Raw genomic sequence first — 22,943 nt, 5'->3', positions numbered from 1 at the left:
CACTTATATACTGGACACATTTTCATTCCTGGGAACACTATGGTTTATCTCTATTATCTCTTTTAAGTTATAATTGAGACCTTTTACATTCATTGAAGAAGAAGCACAAGTTTTGGCTAAGAAGCCACTGAACCACTGGACATTTTCTCACCCTTTAGGTGAGTGCACCACGTGTCACTCACCAAAGATTGTTTGATTAGACGATACCTACTATAGTCTATTCCAGGAGCCAATTCGGGGGTCTCTTTGGATCCTTGGCATTAAAGCATTGTACATTGTCCATGCCCGCATACTTACATTACTCCCTTAACAGCACCGATTACAGCGTCGCAGTCGCCAGTGATGCCATCGACTCTGGTCAGCTTCTTCATCCATCATGATGCCTTTTTATTATTATTATTATTAATTTTTATTTATAGGGCGCCACAAAGTATCCGTAGCGCTGTACAAGGACAAACAATGGCACAGTACAAGGTGAAACAGCACAGTACAAGTAACAGTAAGCACTATAACTCTGGGGGCTCAGGCACAGCATGAAAGAGAGGGAGGGAGGGGAAAAGTGAGTACAGGCAGGTAACTATGGCCCAAGAGGGTGGGCACGGATGACAGGTTGAGAGTCACTGAGGGGAGCGGAGAGAAGCGAGAGGAGACAGAGGGCAGAGGGACTGAGAGGAGGTGAGCTGAGTAGCTGGAGAGCGCAGTTAAAAGTGATGGAAACAGAAGGTAGGAGAGCCCTGCTCAAAGGAGCAAACAATCTAAAGGGAGGGGAAGACAGACAGACACATGGATGAGACGGAGAGACGGGAAGAAGGGATGAGAAAGAAAGGTAGCCGACCGGTGGGAGTTTAGGCATGAGACTGGAAGGCTTTAAGGAAAAGGTGGGTTTTTAATGTTCGTTTGAAAAAGGACAGATTAGGGGAAGTTCTGATGGAGCGGGGGAGCTTGTTCCAATGGAGGGGAGCGGCGCGGGAGAAGTCTTGGATACGTGCGTGAGAGGAGGTAATCAGGGGAAGAGAGGCGACGATCGTTGGACGATCGCAGTGAGCGGGAGGGAGTGTGAATAGAGATAAGGTTAGAGATGTAGGGAGCAGTGGAGTTGGCGAGGGCCTTGTAAGTCAGAGTGAGGAGCTTGAAAAGGATTCTGTAGTGGAAGGGAAGCCAGTGAAGGGCTTGGTAGAGTGGGGATACAGAGGTGGGAGCGAGATGAGAGAGGGGGAGGCCGATAAGGAGAAGGTTGCAGTAGTCCAAGCGGGAGATAATCAGAGAGTGGACGAGAGATTTGGTGGCATCCTGGGAGAGGAAGGGCCGAATGCGGGCAATGTTGCGAAGCTGGAAACGGCAGGATTTGGCGAGAGAGTGAATGTGAGGGGCAAAGGAGAGAGAGGAGTCGAGGATGACACCTAGGCAGCGGAGTTGGGGAACAGGGGAGATAGATGAGTTGTCAACAGTGATGGAGAGGTCAGAGGGGAAGGAAAGACAATGAGTTCAGTTTTAGCAAGATTGAGTTTAAGAAATCTAGAGGACATCCAGGAGGAGATGGCAGAGAGGCATGCGGATACCCTGGAAAGAAGGGAGGGAGAGAGATCAGGAGAGGAAAGGTAGAGTTGTGTGTCATCAGCATAAAGGTGGTACTTGAGGCCGAAGGAGCTGATGAGTGCACCCAGAGAAGAGGTGTATAGTAAGGGTCCAAGGACAGAGCCCTGAGGGACCCCGACTGGAAGGGAGGAAGAAGGAGAGAGAGAATCAGAGGTGGAAACAGAGAAGGAACGGTCGGCAAGGTAAGAGGTGAACCAGGAGAGGACGGTACCGGAGAGGCCAATGGACTGAAGGGTGTGAAGCAGGAGGGGGTGGTCAACGGTGTCAAAGGCCGCTGAGAGGTCGAGGAGAATCAGGAGGGAGTAGTGGCCCATGGCTTTAGCCGAGAGGAGATCGTTCGTAACTTGAGCCAGGGCAGTCAGTTGGCTCATCAGTCGTCCTGGAGCCTGGTCGGGAAGCAGCCCTTCGGTGTGAATATGTCGGGGTAAGTTTTGTCAGAATAATCACCATCATTATTTCGTACTCCACCCGTAGTGCACAAAGCCCTATGTGGCCTATTTACTAACACAGTGATAACTAGGATTTTTTCGCAGCAATAGATAATCTGTTATGGCTGCAATTCATCAATAAATCTCGCTGAGGCAGCTGAGCATTACCCATTTGCATCGGTGCAACATGTATCGTGGAGATGCTAGTTAGATAGGTTCCCAATAATTTGCACGGGAAAGCTTATCTCTAATGTAACTTGCAAATTGTATCGCCAGTGAGGTCTACCGCTGATCTCTGTGGGTGGATGTGACTCTACTGACTGATCGAACATGGAGATTAAGCGGCCTTGCAGGGATCATTTTGCTATACTGTCCAGTCATTTCTAATTAAACTCGTAGTTCAAACAGCTGGACACAACAATAATTGCAGCGATTAATTTTTCATTGATTTAATAAGCCTTCAAATTTCATTAAGTAAAAAGCATTAGAACATATTCCGTTTTGGAACATTATTGGTACTTACACTTAAACATTTGTAGACAATTGTGGCTCAGTTTTGATACTGCAGTCGGCTAACAAAGGAGTACAAATTGTATGTGACATAGTTTAATTATTTGCAATATGCTGTTATATATTATATACGTGGCACTGATTCAAATGTTCCAAAAATGCACATAAGCTAAATTTGTTTTCAATTTCAACACTGCAAAAAATTCTTGTACTGCCATGTAAAATCTAGAAAGGAAAGTAATACACAATGGGCCTGATTTATCAAGGCACTTATATGCCGATTTTGAGCCTATCTTACGCAAAATCACTCTGGGCATGCCCAGAGCCAACAGATACGGCCGAAAAACAGAAAGATACAGGCGGTGTACGTGAGCAATATCCGTGTGAAAGCGAACGTAAGAGGCACGACAGCACACGACTTTGACGAGTAAACTGGGCAGGGAAGGGTCATGTTGCCATATCCGCTGCAAAATAGGGGTGCCAAACTTGAGTGCACGCAACCGTGGCTCTAAGGCTGTGAAAGTAACTAGTCTTTCTGCCGTATCTCTTACACCAGCTCCGGGGCCAGTCTAAGGGCTAGATTTACTAAGCTGCGGGTTTGAAAAAGTGGGGATGTTGCCTATAGCAACCAATCAGATTCTAGCTATCATTTTGTAGAAGGTACTAAATAAATGAAAGCTAGAATCTGATTGGTTGCTATAGACAACATCCCCACTTTTTCAAACCCGCAGTTTAGTAAATCTAGCCCTAAGTCCTTATCAATAATGATTAACAGTCTTGTATGCATACTGTAAGATGAGTTTGCAATCACGAGCAACTGTAAAATTTATTTTTATGTTCAGTAGACATTAACATAATAATAAATGTATTTCATGGGGAAAAACAACATTAAACTGTTTTATCATTAATACCTTTATTATTATGCCATGTGACATTAATTCAATATTTTCTTTTTCCCTGTTTGCTCTTTTGATCATTTTTAATCCACAGGCTTCAGTACATTCTGTTGTTTGTTTATTTTTTAGTGTGTATATTTATCCAAGGCTTCAAACATAGATGTTTCTTTAAGTTATTTTTACAAATATTTTTTTTTTATCCTCAAACAGATCTATAATGAGCCTGATAAGGGCACTTGTACCATTGTACAAGTATGTTTTAACTCTTGAGTGTACACACAAACTACAAAAGGTTAAAGCCTGCTTCAGGCAGTATGTGAAATGTGATATCCACTTACTTTTAAGGGGGGAATTCAATTGGGCCTGCACATTATTACTGTCACTATGGTAATAGTGCACAGTATTACCGATACTACCGTAATTTAATGTGGAGTTTTGCTCATGACTCACAGGGCTGCTAGCAAAAATCAGCTTTAAAATCATAAATGCCAACTCTCCCGGAATGTCCGGGAAACTCCCGAATTTCGGGTAGGTCTTGGGAGGTCTCGGGAGAGCTTGCGATTCTCCCACATCTGCCCACTTCACTAAATTAGAGCCGGCATATAGGGGCAGATGGGGCGGGGTTTCGCAATTTGCGTCATTTTGGCCCCGCCCCGGTGATCTAATGCTTGTTTGGGGTCTTTTTCCACTGTATTATGTCACCGGGGACGGGGCCAAAATGATACACCTCGTGAAGCCCTGCCCCCTCCGTCCATACACCCCTCTCCCAGACCCAGCCAACATAAGGTTGGCAAGTATGTTTAAAATTACCGTACTAACAGTAGTACTGCGCACTATTACCGTAGTAACTGTAATAGTGTGCAGGCCGCTTTATTCCCCCAAATAACGCAGCCAATTGAATCGAGCCCTAAGTGTATTAGAATTAGTAATAAACAAATACCTCAAACCACACATCATACATAAAAAAGAAAAAATGTGCCTCCTCCCCCAAACCTGCTGAAATAACTGTAGGAATCAGGCCCAATATGCACAATCTCCACTCATATCACCCTATTTAAACAGGATGGGGGGTATTCAATTGACGGCGGGATCGCCGCAAAGCCCGCGCTCGAAAATTTTTACCGTTAATACGGTAATTTACTCGCTGGATTTCAGCTCACAGTTCAGGGAGCCGCGAGCTGAAATCCAGCGAGATATTACCGTATTAACGGTAATATTTTTCGAGCGCAGGCTTTGCGGCGATCCCGCCGTCAATTAAATACCCCCCGATATGTGTTTGCATGAAATAAAAGGTCAAGGTGGAATCCTGCCACTTCTCATGCTGCCATTATAGGGGCAGATGTTAATTAGAAGCATAATGCAGTGAGGGCTGCCACCAAATTGCTAATCCCTCGCTGGGCAGTATTCTATTTCTGCCCCTCCCCATTGCTACAGATCAGTGCTCTCATTGGTCTGTTCTGAGGACATTAACAGTGGAGTGTAGGAATGTGGTAGGATAACAGATTAACCCTTGTGGTATACTACCAATTGTGATAGGGACAAATACCTGCTGTGTCCACATATTAATGAAGAAACAGTGATTGGACAGTAAGTACCTAGTGGAAAAGAGGGATATCAAGTGGACTAGTATTATGTGTGCTGGTATCCTTATTTCCCCTGTGGTTGCACCCAGTAAGCAACCTCTGCTATGTGTATGACATATACTGCGTTCATTAATACATCAATATATATGTGTCATGACACTAGACCTAATTGGCGTTGTAAGTGTCCTGAAATCATATTAGTGCTTATTTATAATTTATTTTCTGTCCACTGCATTTTAATTTGCTCTTCATTAATACTCCTTGATAAACCCCTTCCAAAATCCTCATTTAATATTTTGATGAAAGTTTCTTAGCCTCAGATTAAACATCTATTAGACAGTAAAAAGGCACATTACGATATTACTCTAGGTGTTATACGCCAGTAGATTCTAACCTTAAATCTAAATCTGAGTGGGAGCAATGGCAATAAAGCGATGTAAGTGGAAGAATTTCTCTAGCACAGCGGGAAATGTTGCCGGAATAAATAAATTTAATAATTAAACATGTCGTTGTTCATTTGCACTATTTAAGATCACTTGTGTATGTGTGTTAAATAATGCAGCAGGCAGGATCTGCAAGTCAGCAGTTATGGCAGAGCGGCTGGAATAACATCTTACACTGTAAAATGAATAACATCCCGATTCCTATCTCTGCTGGCCAGATAAATCCACCAGTAGATTTTCCAGCTGTATATCCGCCCGTAAAGTGATATACTGTGTACAAAACTATGTGCTGACATTAATACAGGGGGATTGCAGAGTGTAAGCAATTGTCTTGTCATGTTCTAAAAGTATCGACCTTTGAGCTTCTACTATCAACATGGTTCTTATTTCTGGTAAGTTACAGCGACTAACTGGCTAATGGTAGGAAAATGATTTGCTAATTACTTTATTTAAACCATGAAGGTCCTGGAAGAAATTAGGACATTCCTTATGTATAACATAGTTGCCTACTCTCCGGGAATGTCTAGGAGATTCCTGAATTTTTGAGAGCTCTCACGGGAGAGCAGGACAACCTCCCACATCCTGACCGCTATGTTGGTGAAGTGGGTGGGGACAGGGCTGGCAATTAAGGTGGCCCACACACACGGCTGGACCGGCAAATCGATAAGTTAACCCTCACCACTCTGGGCCAATATTGTGGGCTATCGCTCAGCTGCCACATCAACATGTTTTTGTCGAAGAATGATAAGAATACATCCAACTTGTTTTTTCAGTTATCTTTTTTTAAAACTGGCAACATTTTTCAGAATTGGCCAGATGAGGTGTCTTCAATCTGTCAGTTCACAATGGTTCATATAGACCATCATCAAACACATTACATCCTATTGACGCTATTATTTTGGCTAGCATGGGGATGTTGTGATAATCCTTAGTGCCTCACAGTGCTGGGGTCATGTGAGCTAAATTCTGGTCAGAGCCCTATCTGTATGGAGTATGTTCTCCTACTTGTTTGTGTTGGTTCCATCCGGGTTCTCCGGTTTCCTCCTACAGTCCAAATACATACTGGTTGGTTAATTGGCTGTTGACCTAAAATCGACCCAAGTATGTGTGTTTGTGTGTTAGGGAACTTATGCTATAAATTCCAAAGGGACAGTTACTGATATGAAAGGTTCGATATTCTGTAGAACTCTGTGTAACATGGTGGTGCTATATAAATAAACAATAATAATAATATTTTAAATGGTTTGTGAACCTGATCATTACTGTTATCACACATGAGTGAAGTGTATGTCATTTGCTTCCAGGAATGCTTCCTGTATGTAGCAAGAAAAGGTGCCATGAGATATCACAAGTGATGGCTTGATTGTCAGTGTTCTAAAGATCCAGAAATAGGAGCACTCGACCAATACCTCAAAATATTTTTGAAATGGAAAAATTGAAAAGAACTAATAATAGACCTCATAAAGCAGACACACCATACAGCATAGGATAATATAACCAAGGGTGTAGCGTGAGAGTACCAACCACGTTCTGCACTGATCACCGGCACAAATCTGTTTTCCTAGTCAGCTGTGATGGTGGTGATGATGATGATGATGAAGGGGGCTCTTGTGTGGTTCATAATGAATAACGTCTGGTAGAGTTATGGACATTGTGTAGGCGTGATAAAGGGGAGGGAGGTGATGAATACCAGGTTGGGTGGGTCTCTATGTATGTATATTTAATATATAAAAGCCTAGCGGCGTGTGTTAGTGTAGTGTGTGTGTGTGTGTGTGTGTGTGTGGAAAAAACTACCGGGTGACAGAGTGCTCAAGCTGCAGCGCCACCTGCTGGGCGGAGTTGTATACTACACTGACCTACTAAATTCTTAGCATTATCTAATATATAAAAGCCTAGAGGCGTGTGTGTGTGTGGCGATGAAGATGACAAGAACCTTTTTAACACCTTAAGTAGCTTGATTTGACTAGAATGCATGAGTATCATGCACGGGTTAACTTGTGTGTGTGTGTGTGTATATATATATATATATATATATACACATAGAGACTTATATATATCAAATCAGCAATGCTAAGTAGTAGATATACAGGGGTATGGTTTGCATACCATGGTCTTATATCATATTAGAAATAAATGCATCTCTTTACCTTCTATTGAAATTATATATATATATATATATATATATATATATATATATATATATATATATGTATATATATCCTGATCAGCGTAGACACTGTTGCATGAAGGCCTTCACTCATATTACAATGTATATGTACACTAGAAAAATATGGCACATTATACAGCAGTAATGGTCCTTATTTCATCCATAGCCCCTAAGGATTCATGCACAACTTTGATGATCTAAGAAGAAACAAAAGGAGAGCACCTGACCAATTAATTGGTCTCCTGGGGTGTGACCCATTCTAGGTAACATATCACATCACAGTGACAAATGCAGGGCAGCATTCATTACCTGCATTGTGTCAATTCCCTTGCAGTAGCAGAAAGTTACAGCCTCGCTGGGTGAAATGATTAGAGGTGACAGGCTGCAGAGAGCCACTGATCTGACCAGTAAGTGGGATTCAGCTTGGCACCTGTTATGTAGAATTAGTTGATATTTTGACTGGAACACAGTAGGAATAATATTTGAGACAGAAAAAAAAAATGCAGAGGTGTAGTGGCACCATCTGCCTATTGTTGTACTGCAAGACAGTATTGATTGTGGAAAGGGAAATAGTTTGCTTCGTATTGGGTTGATTGGGGCATCCCATGTACACTACTCTATAGCTGCATCCATACTCTTGATTCTGTGCACAGAAAGATGAGGTTTTGTTTGCAGGACAAGACATAAAGGGAGGAGAGGTCATCTGCGCTCAAACCTACTGATATCTAAAGAGCAGCAAGGTTACCAAGGTATTCCGCCCTGATTAAACCACAAGCACAAAGAAACCTGCACTCATAAATAAACATAATGTATAGTGGTTTTAGTTACTAGCCATTAATCTAATGGATTCACAATCAAATACCATATAGAAAAACAATCAAAGGCAAGGTTGATAAAATGAAGTGTTGGGTGAAACAGATATGCAATTGTCCTAAAGTAAAATCCAGGCCATTTATATATACGAATAGTCTTTCAATCTAAGCCTTGGATGCTTTTCATTGGGATGGCTTTTGCTCCATCTTGGCACACTTCATAGCCTGTGTATTAATTTGTGCATATAAACAAAAGTAAATGAAAAAAAAAATGAAAAGTGTGAAACGTCGAATAGCATAACTCAGATTCTCTCTTATTGTCATGAGTTATTTAAGACATAAATGAGGTTTCAATTAGCAGTATTTCAGGCGAAAAAAAAAATATGTACACCTGCAGGTTAAATTAGAATATCCTAAATCTCAAAGTGGTTTGGATTATACAATTCATGCTGTGTACTTATGGCAGAACATCAGTTTATAACAGTTTTTGACCTTTATGTGCAGAACACATTTCAAAAGAATTTTACTGTGTTATAATTCCGATAGAGGACATTGTGGCTTCTTTTAGTGCCTTTGCCCTCTGTTGACTTACTATGTGTACTTTTTACTTGCGACTACTGTCTATTAGATACACAGTGTCGTTAAGGATACCTAAATGAACCTGATTTTCAATTCAGATAAATGTTTTTAAAAAGGAAACAATTAGCCCAGTAGGAGGTAATTAGATTGAGGAGACCTGCTTAAGATATGCAGATCACAGACATCCATTGTTTTGATCATGAATTCCACTTCCTAATTGACTTCCTTTCAATAGGTATTGTAAACACAGTGAACCACTAAATGTAAATGACAGAGCCATATGCCTAGGTGAGATCCTTGTAGACAAATATAGCATTTGAAGACACTGCCTATACAGGTATATAGAAATATGGGCTTCAAAGGAAAATGTCTTCATAGTTAATATTTTTAGAAATCTGGGTGGCACTCCATACCAAAGAGCAGAAATCACACCAGGGTTGTGAATGACAGGTACTAGCGGTATCCGGGAACAACTATAATCACATATCTTTATAAAAGGTATGTCACATGTCATAATTCCATCATTTTTGATATTTAAATGTGCAGGAGATTATGACCAGTTTATTGAAGGGGGAGTTATGGGATATATCTGTGATGAATTACCCAAAGGTCAAAACTTTGGCAATATTTGTGAGAAAACTATAATGACACCCAGGAGACATATCTGCACCCTATTAGCATTAACACGCCCCTGTGAAGAACGTCCCATTTAATTTTGCTTAAACCTGTGTTGGGAAGTGGCAAGTTGTCCGCTTCTTGGGGATCAATCTAATTGAAGATTATTATATGTAAGTGATGCTCTATACTTTCATTTGTTTTTATAACTGTTTGCAATTTTTTACTTGTATGTCAAATCTTTATCTAACTGTTTTTTTTTAATTGTAAGCATTGTACTTTTTGTATATTAAATCTAACAATTTAATAGTTTCGTCCTTATTGCTCTAAAACAAATTAATTGCCTGTTTCGAAGATTGCTTTGCTGGATTAACTCTTTAGAAACCAGTGTGTAAAGGGTTAACTGTTTAGCTACCAGAGCACAGAGTGTGCGCAATTGGGTGATTAAGTCATAGGGTTGCTACAGGCCTTATTCGTAGCTGGTGGCAGTTGCTGAGAGGTGTGAAGCGTGCGTCTGTGTTGGGAAAGGACCAGCAAAATCTGTAGCCTTAGAGGAAGAGGTGAGTGTGAGATTTGGGCTGGAATCCTGTGTGTTCCCTTCCAGTAAGCCTCCAAGTCACGAGTGCGCAGAGGGCGGTTTGTGAAAGATAAATGGGTTCAGGAGCAGTTTCCTGACAAAATAGAGGGGATATATTGTATGACTGTTGGAATATATGGTAAGATATCTAATCAGGAAGTGGCTAAGGGGCTTATTCCTGACATAAAGCATAACAGAGGAGTAACTTTGCACCTGAGCAAAACCATGTTGCTTTGAAGGAGGAGGTAAATTTAAAATGTGTGGACAGATTTATAGTCAGGGTAGAGCATGTGCTAGATCAGCTTTAAATTTCAGTGTAAGAATAAAGCTATCAAATATTTGTGTGCTACATGAAAAAACAGCCAGTATTTAACTTATGTGCAAACTAATAAACTAATTTGCACCCCTTGTATTGTAGCATGGTTTGTCCAGGAGGAGATTTACTCTTCTTTTTTTTGTTGCTTTGCTCTCCTTAACAACTCAGGTCTCCAGCCTGAAATTGTCCAGACCATTGGAGCCAATTTTTTTTAAAAATGATTGGGGTGCGCAAATTACTTCTTCCACCCACCCCCACGAATGCAAAATGCCATGCATAGCCATAGTTAATAGCTGACGCAGCACCCTATGGACCAGACACAAATTTTAGCTTTGTTAATTCGGTTGATTTTGGTGTGAACCTGCATTCAAGAGGAGGCACATCAGAAACATCTGTCTCCCTCTCCAGTCATTAATGTCTGTTAAACAGATGCTGAGTTTATCAGTTTCATCGTCCTGTCCAACTTTCTACTACTTTTTTACCACGGCTGCTTGCAAACAGTCTGGTATTTAAGCTTGTGTCTAATTTAAGCCTTTAAAATTCACTAATGAATAATCTATAAAGTAATTATCTTGTTAAGGAGCTATGGAACAGTTTGCCTTTACATATTTTATGAAGGTCGCGAAAATATCATTCAGTTTTTACTGTCAACTCAGGTTAAAGCAACCACTAGATCACTCGGGGCCTTCCTGTTGTCTTAGAGCACTGTGGCTACAAGTTTTTTTATACTTGGAAGACGTTGAACTTCCGGACCTTGGAGGCTCCATTAGTGTTGTTGGCCCGAGAAGACGATGTCAGGTTATTTTGGGCCTTGGCTGTTTTGTTTAAGATGAGAAGGCTCTATGCCTTTTCCAAAAGCTAAGTAGATTGTTTGCGGTGTAAAGTGAAGAAACCTATGTGTTTGCTGGCTGAGGTCAAGATTAGCGCAGCAGAGATCTTCTTGAATGAATAAAGTGTATGTCCTGTGTAACTTGGCCTGCCTTAAATAGCTATAATCTATGTTGTGTGTCTGATAACATAGGATACCTCTGGCATAGAGCAGCTGAGGGTGTGCTAAGCACACATGTACTTTTATCCAAGATGTATTCAGTAAATTAAAAGGAAGATTGTGAGTAAACCAGTAATAAAAGAGGTTTATTTTAGTTATTAATGGAAAATATTATCTATAATAGTAGCATTTGCCTCTCGCTAGACTGGCAACAGCCTACTGTGTTGCTACATGGAGAATGCCAGAGAGAGGGACTGTTGAGGGATGGAGAACTACCAGCAAGCGTAACCAATACTGGCGTCCCATAGATTCTCAGCCAAATGGGAATACTGTAGGATAGCATTGCCAACCAATATGTCACGTGCCAACTTGCCAAGCCGGGAATGCCAGAGAATAAGGCTTACATTCAGAAAGAACTTCTGAAAGTTCTTTGTTGCACAATGGTCCATGAGACATCCTCAGACTCAGGGTAGCGAAACTAAACCTACATCAGGAGTACAGAAATAGCATGATGAAGACTTGGCCCGCTTTTCTTTACTCTGTGGAAAAGAGTAAAGCCAGATCAAGAAACAGTGGCAAAGGAAGGTGATACCTCTTGCACTAGAGCCAAGGATGAAAGGAACACCACAAGAGGTGAACCCAGCACAGCAGAAAATCATTGATAGGTAGGAGTTCAGGGGTTGGCATCAGAACAAGGTGTGCATCTGACGGAACCTCCGTGTTCCTTGGCAGAATCATTTTCAGATGCAACGGATGCCATTGTTTCAGAAAACTGTCAGGTTCACATCTCAGGTGCACTTGTCAGATTTTGAAATCAAGAAATTGCAATCAGTCCAGATTACATTACCTGTCTTGAGTAATGTAATCTAGACTGGGGGATATTGAGGCTCAGCAGACGAACAGATGCAAGTTCAACAGAAACTGGAGTGGGGTGCAGGACTGCAACTGAAGCTTACATGCGGGGAACTGCAGCTGGAGCCTGTGATAGATAATGATCAAATGATTAATATTGCAGTATATTAAGAAATATAGTATGTCTTTAACGTCAAATGTATTTTGTATATATTGGAGTATGTGACTTTTTGTTGAGGTCATGGGTATAGCTAGTTTTCCTACTTTTCAGCAAAGTGGCAAATATGCAATGATGATAGTTGCCAGCACTAGCTGGCTGCTTCTGATTGGCTGACTGTGAATTCACCTCTGAAGCTGATAGGTACTTTCTGCATTGATTGTGTACTGAAAACCTTTTTCTTGTTCATTTGTACGCGATAAGGAATATTATATCAGCTGTATTATATTACACCTAATAGTGAATGTGCCTTTCACTATCAAAACAAATGTTAACAACTTTTCTTGTTGTGTGTATGCGTATGTGGGTGTTTGTCTGTCTTAAACCTGACGCATAAGTGGAGTTGGATGCATCTTGAGATGCCTTCGACTCCACATATGGCTTGATTACGCCATTTTACAGATTACTATTTTGTTGTCACTTGGAAAGAAATAAAGTTTTCAAAAAGGGGTACGTTTGTGCCGTCCAGTCACTGGTTTGGAGGTGGTAAGGTCCAGAGTTCTAACAGTCTCAGCACAAATGAGTTGCATCATTGGGGAGTCCATTACCTAACTTATGAGGGTTGAACAAGTAGTCATCATCATCATCACCATTTCTTTATATAGCGCCACTAATTCCGCAGTGCTGTACAGAGAACTCACTCACATCAGTCCCTGCCCCATTGGGGCTTACAGTCTAAATTCCCTAACAGACACACACAAGCAGACAGACAGACACACAGAGTAGGGTCAATTTCTTAGCAGCTAATTAACCTACCAGTATGTTTTTTTGGAGTGTGGGAGGAAACCCGAGCACCCGGAGGAAACCCACGCAAACACGGGGAGAACATACAAACTCCTCACAGATAAGGCCATGGTCGGGAATTGTTAAAGAATATGATTAGCTGTCTAGCCAATCATAAAAGCTCAATCACACACATTATCCTCTTCTACAGCAGAAAAAGGGACGAATGCATGGTAGCTGGGTTATAGACCTGTTAAAAACAGGAAATAAAATTGTGTTAGTTTTCTAGAAGCTTATCAGTTATCCAATGAGACAAAGGCTGACTTTCCCATATATGTCCTATGCTGTTCGACTGTGAGGACAAGATGCTGAATATTACACATAGACGGGAGAATATGATCTTGTAAAAATCTTGACTTGCCAAGTGACTTTCAGACCCTAAGTGGAAGATTCAATTGCGGTAGGACGCTCCAGTGACACAGAATTTAATTGAATCTCCGACTAAATATTGTGTAGAGGACTTTAAAGGCAAAACTTGCTTTTAAAGATGTTGCTGCTTTAATTGTCCCATTGCTCTCTGCAGTTTACAGGAAAGTTGTAGACTATCAGTAACCCTGTAACGCTGAAGCTGCAAATCATTTGCGCAATAGTGCTATGTTGTTGCTTCAATGAACGAGCCTGGCTCAAATTAACCCAATGAGTTCTGGATTCCACAGGCAACTTGTAACATTTGAACTAGCAGCTGTAAGAACTCTATTGGCTTTTTGTTTTAAGGCACTGAGTAAAGGAACTATGTGACTGTACAATTATCAGACCCCATGCACATCTCCCGTCCACATGACAACTGCACCTGCTCTTACTACAGTAAATACACCTTTGGAAAAGTGTCTACTGTGATTAATAAAGCATTAAAAAAGTGTCTATACAAAATAGAATGCACACATATTTTTTCTTACAAATAGGTCCCCAATATGCCTATATGTGGCCAGTTGTTAGTGTACAGCCAAGGCCAAAAGTTTTGAGAATGACACAAGTATTGATTTCCACAAAGTTTGCTGCTTCAGTGTTTTTAGACCTTATGTCAGATGTTGCTATGGTATACTGAAGTAAAATTACAAGCATTTCATAAGTGTCAAAGGCTTTTATTGACAATTGCATTAAGTTTATGCAAAGAGTCAATATTTGCAGTTTTGAACCTTATTTTTGAAGACCTCTGCAATTCGCCCTGGCATGCTGTCAGTCAACTTCTGGGTCACGCACTGACTGATGGCCGCCCATTCTTGCTTAATCAATGCTTGGAGTTTGTCAGAAAAATTTTGATCCCCAATCCATCATGCTGGAAAAGACATTGTTTGTCACCAAACTTTTTTGGATGGTTGGGAGAAGTTGCTCTTGGAGGATGTTTTGGTACCATTCTTTATTCATGGCTGTGTTCTTAGGGAAAATTGTGAGTGAGCCCACTCCCTTGGCTGAGAAGCAACCCACACATGAATGGTCTCAGGATGCTTCTGTTGGCATGACACAGGACTGATGGTAGTGCTCACGTTTCCTTCTCCGGACAAGCATTTTTCCAGATAACCCAAACAATCTGAAAGGGGATTTATCAGAGAAAATGACTTTACCCCAGTCCTCAGCAGTCCAATCCCTGTACCTTTTGCAGATTATCAGTTTGTCCCTGATTTTTTTTCCTGAAGAGAAGCGGCTTCTTTGCTGGCCTTCTCGACATCAGGCCATCCTCCAAAAGTCTTTGCCTAACTGTGCGTGCAGATGCACTCACACCTGCCTGCTGACATTCCTGAGCAAGCTCTGCACTGGTGGTGCCCCGATCCCGCAGCTGAATCAACTTTAAGGGACGGTCCTGGCGTTTGCTGGATGTTCTTGGGCGCCCTGAAGCTTTCTTCACATCTATTGAACCTCTCTCCTTGCAATTCTTGATGATGTGATAAATGGTTGATTTAGGTGCAATCTTACTAGCAGCAATATCCTTGCCTGTGAAGTCCTTTTTGTGCAAAGCAATGATGACTGCACCTTATTCCTTGCAGATAACCATGGTTAACAGAGGAAGAGCAAGGATTTCAAGCACCACCCTCCTTTTAAAGCTTCCAGTCTGTTATTCCAACTCAATCAGCATGACAGAGTGATCTCCAGTCTTGTCCTCGTCAACACTCTCACCTGTGTTAATGAGAGAATCACTGACCTTATGTCAGCTGGTCCTTTTGTGGCAGGGCTGAAATGCAGTGGAAATTTTGTTTTTGGGATAAAGTTCATTGTCATGGCAAAGAAAGACTTTGAAATGAATTGCAATTCATCTGATCACTCTTCATGACATTCTGGAGTATATGCAAATTGCCATCATAAAAACTGAGGCAGCAGACTTTGTGAAAAATAATATTTGTGTCATTCTCAAAACTTTTGGCCATGACTGTACTCATAAGTGGGCACAAATATGCAAAAATAGGTATATGATATTTCTAAGGAAGCAGAAATTCTGTCAGGCAATTTGTAAATTTCCCATTATGTCTCTTTTCACACTCTAATTATGCAGTAGCGCCCTTTGTCCCATTTTACTTTACTTTTCTCCCTCTATATATCTGTTTCATTTCCTCTCACTTCCTTTATTTCTCAGAAGTTGTCATTCCTGTCTCCCAGCTGTCTGTGTGATGATATTTTAAATCTGCCCTATTAGATCACACAAGATACATTTTTCGCTACACGCCTGGCAGCGCTTCCTTGTACTTCTCTGGATCTGCTGGTGTCATAAAGAGACAGTGAGGAAGGCTAGAAGATGAAAGAGGGTGCAGGGGGCTCGGCACCCACACATCAGCACAGACAGGTGACATTGAGTTGGCATTTAGCTGTTTCTGTCTCCTACTGGCAGAACAAACATCACTGTGTTCCAGAACACTTTACACTATGTCCTATCAAAGACTCTTCCCAGCTAGGAAATGGTTTGATCCTTTCTCATCTTTGATAGCAGCTCTACAGGATTTCACCAGATAGCAACAAACTAAAGCAGACGTTGGGGCCTAAATTAATTGTGTTTCTAGTTTTAGTGCAGGAAATTGCAGCTAACACTTGGTAATAAATGTGCGCTCTCCAAAGCACATAACAAGCACCATAATGATTGACATAATTAGGGCTATGCCTATGCCCAACACTAGGCTCCCTGTGCCTGTACAGTCAAACACAACAGTTTGGAATTGTCATCAGCAAACAAAAAGACAATGGAAGGCCAATTTATTTTATTTCCCCCCAGGAATTTCTGGACACAGAAATAATCTTCCCACCTTGCTGGACGTATGCTGCCCTGCTCTCCCCTCACCCTACAATGAATTTTCCCCTCCTGTTCTTATCGTTTGTACAGGCAGTGGATAAAGGAGGACATAACGCCGGTATCACACACTATGCAGAGGCTCCAGTGATGTCATCACCATGCTGTGCACATTCTTAGCCTATCAGTGACTCAGAGCAATGTCCTCTGCTGGCCGCTTGTATATGATGTAAGAAGCGGTTGTGGGGAAAATTAATTAAAGGAGGAGTGTTATGGAGGAGAAATGAATTATAGGGGAGAAGTGCCTGCCTAATGTAACTATAGCCTCCATAGGCAAAAAGAGGGGGGTTTTTATAGTGCCTGGAAACCCCCTCCAAGCCTGGGGCACTGTATAATTGAGGTGGCTGGACCCTGCCCCCGCTTCACATAGCTCTGCTCGAAAAGAGAGAGCTGCGTGCACCTAACGCAGCATTGCCCATGTATATTATGGGCATAGGGAGAGTTGGAGAGCAGCCAAGCACTCTCTAAAATTATAGCCCCACCCCCATGCATGCTGGTCACGCCCACTGGTGGTGTGGTGCGGAAATCCACCTCTGCAAATCCTGCGTTTGTCCCTGGCCTCGTGGAACAGTAAGGGTAAACAGGAACAATGGGTATAGATGTTTCCTGATTGAAAATTGCTTGTCACATTAATGAAAAAAACCTCAATCAACACCATTATTTCCACTCCCTAACCTTATCTTTGCATATAAAAGTGTGGGATTTTGAAGTTAGACTATAGGACCCAATCATTTTCCATCCACTTTATTGCCCACTATTTGTTTCCACTCAAATTCAAAATTTGTATGTTACTTATTGGATAAATAACTTATAGGTCTCTTTGCTAATGGTAAATGTAGAAGTTTTACAAATTTACGGACATTGTACATCACTTTTATTAGTATCTGAAAATGTATCGCTTGTTACAATCCACGTATCTTCCCGAAGTACAAGTGAAGAAAAGAAAATATTCCCAAGACTATTTACAAATTGTACATCTTAGTAACTAACACTTCCGAATTACATAAAATTAAAACAATGAGGGTATAGAACACTGAGTGCACCCACAGACTAAATAAAAGGAATATTATATATATATATATATATATATATATATATATATATATATATATATATATATATATATATATATATATACTCAGTGGCTACTTTATTAGGTACACCTGCTCATTAATTCAAATATCTAATCAGCCAATCATGTGGCAGCAGCTCAGTGCATGAAAGAAGCATGCAGACATGGTCAAGAGGGTCAGCTGTTGTTCACATCAAACACCAAAATATGGTAGAACTGTGAGCTAAGTGGTTTTGGCCATGGAATGATTGTTGGTGGTTTGAGTATCTCAGAAACTGCTGTTCTTCTGGCTTTTATACGAACATCATTTAGTAGGGTTTGCAAAGAATAGTGCACAAAATAATAAACATCCAGTGAGTGGCAGTTCTGTGAGCAAAAATGCCTTGTTAATGGGAGAGGTCAGAGAAGAATGGACAGACTGGTTCAAACTGATGGGACGGTGGAAGTAACTGAAATAACCATGTGTTACAACGCAACGGTGTATGTAGAAGAGCCTCTTTGAATTTAGAGCACTTCAGAACTGGAAGTAGATGGACTACAGCAGAAGAAGACCACTAAGAGTTCCACTCATGTCAGCTAAGAACAGGAAACTGAAGCTACAGTGGACACAGGCTCACCAAACGTGAACAGTTGAAGATTGGAAAAATATTGCCAGGCTGGTGGTGGTGGTGGAATGGTGTGGGGACTGTTTACTTGCCTACCTGAGTATTGTTGCTGACCATTTGTATCTCTTCATGGTCACAGTCTACCCTTCTACTAATGGCTACTGCCAGCAGAATAAGCCTCCATGTCACAAAGCATGATATCTGAAGATGGCTCCATGAACATGACATTGAGTTCAGGGTATCTCAATGGCCTCCACAGTCACCAGATCTCAAACCGTTCCAATGGAATGTGGTAGAACGGGAGATTTGCAGCATGAATGTACAGGCAACAAATCTGTGGCAACTACGTGATGAGATCATGTCAAAATGGACCAGAATCTCTAAGGAATTTTTCCAGCACTTTGTTAAATCTATGCCTTGAAGAATTCAGGCTGTTCTCAGGGCAAAGTACCCAATACTAGAAAGGTTTACCTAATAAAGTGACCATTGAGTGTATAGATAACGATCTGTTTGACAATAAAAAGAATTAACCTAAAAACATGGCTATCATGAAAGCTAAATACTATGCATTGCAATCTCTGGATTTTTGCAGAAAATATGTCTTTCTGAATCCAAAGACATTTATATGGAAATTTCATGCTTTCGACTTTCAGAATCAAAATGACTTGGAAGATTCTTTAAAATTCAGGTAAGAATTTGGGACTGGTGCTTCAGGAAGACAAACTTCTCTATTTCTAAAATTGAACTATAATAAGTAATTGCACTAATAGCTGTCACATCAATAAACTAATTGCTGTCATTGCTAAATTAAGAAAAGCATTAATAGGCTTTAAACATATGGATAATGTAAACTAATATATTGCTAATTACCATAATTGTGTACACATGAGCACTCTCTGCCAAATGGACCATCTGGCTAAATCTGGTATATCTTCTTATTGTTACATACAGTATATAGTACTGGTTCTTATGACCTGGCTGTAGGTTCCACTACACATAATATGGTAGAGGCAATTCATAAAGTAGTAGAGCTATTGGTGCCAAAGAACCAAAAGGTGGTAGAGGCATAGAGATAATGGACACAACAGTTAGACTTAGGTCCAGGCCAGGGTCCACACTCATTTTGCCCCTGTGGACCCATCGCCTTCCCCTCTCAAATGTCCCCCACTTTGTCCCAGTAGAATCTAATTTTACTCATCCAAACTGTCCATTGTCTAGTCCTCTGTGACTCTATGTTTTTTCTGTTACTTTTCCAAATACATATTTACAGTTGGACACATATGGGCCATTAACGAAAGTAGGGGAAAAAAAAAAGGAGTAACTTTGCAACCATGTTGCATTGGAGGGAGAGGTAAATTTAAAATGCCGGTACAGATTTATAGTTGGGGTAGAGCATGTCCTAGATTTTAGTGTAAAAATAAAGCTATCAAGTATTTGTGTGCTACATGAAAAAGCAGCCAGTATTTAACTTATGTGCAAAATAATAAACTAATTTTCACCACTTGCATTGTAAGATGGTTTGTCCCAGAGAACATTTACTCCTTTTTTTTGCTTTGCTCTCCTTAATGACTCAGGCCCTAATGTGTTCAGAACGTATTCAGACATATGTAAAAAATTAGCATTGCATATTGTAGGACCCAGCCTCAAACACCTCCAAGAGATATGTTACCAGGTAGGGGTATCTGTGTATGCCTCCACATTAAAAGGAACATGCCCTTATTATACTTGACCATCGCTTGCCTGCCTCTCTCGTCCCATATTCCACCTTGCATTTTTTGTGTGCATGTGCAGTACGAAAAATGCATATATTACGCAAAGACTAGGGGAAGGACTAATCACAGATCAGCAAAATCTAGATGTGGCTGAATACAAGGACAGCGCCATAAGGTGCGTAGGCAAGGCCCTGGTGTGAATGTACCAAGGCATTGATGTGCCTTGGTACATTCCCAGGCTGACACTCTTCTCGATGCCAAAGAGGATGTGGATTTCCTTGTTGCACCCCTTGTCGATTACAATTTTCCCTTGTCCGAGAGGTAGTGTGGGGAAATTAGTGCACACCCAATGTATTATATTCTGCTGTCATGTAGGCGAGGAAACTATTATTCAGTCCAAGTTCTTTATAAATACTCTATGGCCCAGAAGGCAAGAACATTGTGTCCTCTGCTTCCACAACTCTGCTAGTTATTGGACTGCATCTTTCATTCACTGTTCTGACTCACCCTACCCATATAGTCTCATCTCAAAGGATTCTCCAATTTGCACATTAAATTAATCCCAAGATATATTGATAACCATCTCTTTTTCTATTCTGTTGTGCATGAGCAGAACTTCTCTAGAGCTGCCACTTTTCCCTGCAGTTCTTAGTCTCACTCCATCAGCCTTCCCTCCGGTTTCTCAACCTTTAATTTGTCAGTGAAAACTCACTTTTTCAGAGATGGTCTACTCTTAGTTTCCCATCCTTTACATCACCACTTTTTTTTTCCAATCAAAACATTTAAACCAGCTTGTCTCTCTTACAGTCCACTCCTGGGGGTGGTATTTATTAAACTCCGGGTTTGAAAAAGTGGAGATGCTCTGTCCCTATATCATCATAGTGCTCTAGTGTAAAGTCAACGGGGTAAACTTATCAAGCTGCGGGTTTGAAAAAGTGGAGATGTTGATTGGTTGCTATAGGCAACATCTCCACTTTTCAAACCCGCAGTTTAGTACATATACCCCCAGGAGTATTTTTCAATCATATTGTAAACTCTCAGGAGTATTTTTCATTTTGTAAACTTTTGGAGGCAAGGCCTTTTGTTTCAATTTTAATGTCTGTGCACTTTCTACCAATTGTACACTGTTACCTAAAATGGTTTATGCAGATGTTATATTTTATTTAAAAAAAATATAATAATAATACAAAGTCCAATATCCCAATCCTAACCTTTCAGGTAAGGCTTTGCTGCCCTTCTTCCTCTAGGTAGTTTATCAACCAGTTTGTTTATATAAAAATGGATGTCATGCAAGAAAGAACACAAATTGAGGGGAGTTAGCAAACAGGAGCTGACCGAGACAGTCACCCATACCTCCCAACATTGGCCTCCTGGGAGTCGGGGAGAAGGGGGTGTGGTCAGGCCATGTGGGAGCATTCCACACTCCCGGGGTGCACCTAGTACCGCCAAAGTACAATATCGTCTCCTGTCTCTCTTCCATCACATGAAAACACCCTTTAATTGCCGTGCGCATCCTTGGCAGGTGTGCACAACACCATTGTGAGCGGTATATGTCTCAATTTCCCAGCAGTCAGAATAAATGTGCTGTCAGGATGGCAAGATTGTCTCCTCAAATTGGGATTGTCCTGCCTAAATTGATACAGTTGGGAGGTATGGCCACCACGCACTTTGGCATGGCCTCACTGAAGGACAGGTATTTTATCTGATTTGCAGCATTTCCCATTTCACATAAAATTGGCGCAGAGTGCGTTATTTATTTGTCGACATTTTCAGTACATTTTGGTGGTATTAAAATATCTCCACACTTTATAGGTTTTTTATAACTGGACCATTTTATCCCCAATAGTTTCCCTTAGACTGATACAGGCCATGCACAGGCTGGAATGTCCTTTAGGTAACCTAGTGAAAAGGATCGTCACTCCACAAGGGCAATCTAATAGCTAAGAACATCTTGTGGCTGCTGAGTTTACTGTGAATCTACTCTCCAGCTATGAGATCATCATAGAATTAATGAATCAGCAAAGATTAAAGTGACATGTCCTGTTGATATATGATCCCTTTTACTAAGGATGTAATCTACAGTAAATCAGCACAGTATGTAATTCACACCTCTGGGAACATTTAATTAACCAGCCAGATAGGGCAGATTGTGATGTATCTGAAGGATTTTCACAGGTACCTTTAGGGATGGTTTACAAGCGCATAGGAAAGATGAAAATCCTTTTAAATGTCACTTTTGTGTGCCATTGACATAAAATAGCTTCTTTTGTCACAGTAAAATTTCTAGCACTCTCCATGTGGAGCATGTTATGTCTGAAACACATGTATGTATGTGCGTACTGCAAGTGAATAAGAAATTTAAACAGTTATTTAAAAAGCCCTTTTCACTTAGTTGGTGTTGTAATATTTAGATGTTGCTGTCAAATATCTCTGCTGTCTGTTTTTGTTGGGATATTGTAACTTCTCATTTACTGCAGATGGAGCTGTATGCTATTCATGTCATAGGAGACGATTTACTGCAGATGGCGCTGTATGTTAATCATGTTTTAGGAGATTATTTACTGCAGATGGCGCTGTATGCTATTCATGTCATAGGAGATAATTTACTGCAGATGGTGCTGTATGTTATTCATGTAATAGGAGATGATTTACTGCAGATGGTGCTGTATGTTATTCATATCTTAGGAGATGATTTACTGCAGATGGCGCTGTATGTTATTCATATCTTAGGAGATGATTTACTGCAGATGGTGCTGTATGTTATTCATGTCATAGGAGATAATTTACTGCAGATGGCGCTGTATGTTATTCATGTCATAGGAGATGATTTACTGCAGATGGCGCTGTATGTTATTCATATCTTAGGAGATGATTTACTGCAGATGGCGCTGTATGTTATTCATGTCATAGGAGATGATTTA

This window comes from Mixophyes fleayi, chromosome 9 (assembly GCF_038048845.1).
Source record: "Mixophyes fleayi isolate aMixFle1 chromosome 9, aMixFle1.hap1, whole genome shotgun sequence".
In the NCBI taxonomy this organism is placed as follows: domain Eukaryota; kingdom Metazoa; phylum Chordata; class Amphibia; order Anura; family Limnodynastidae; genus Mixophyes; species Mixophyes fleayi.
The sequence above is the reverse complement of the archived record's forward strand: the minus strand, read 5'-3'. Positions refer to the sequence as shown.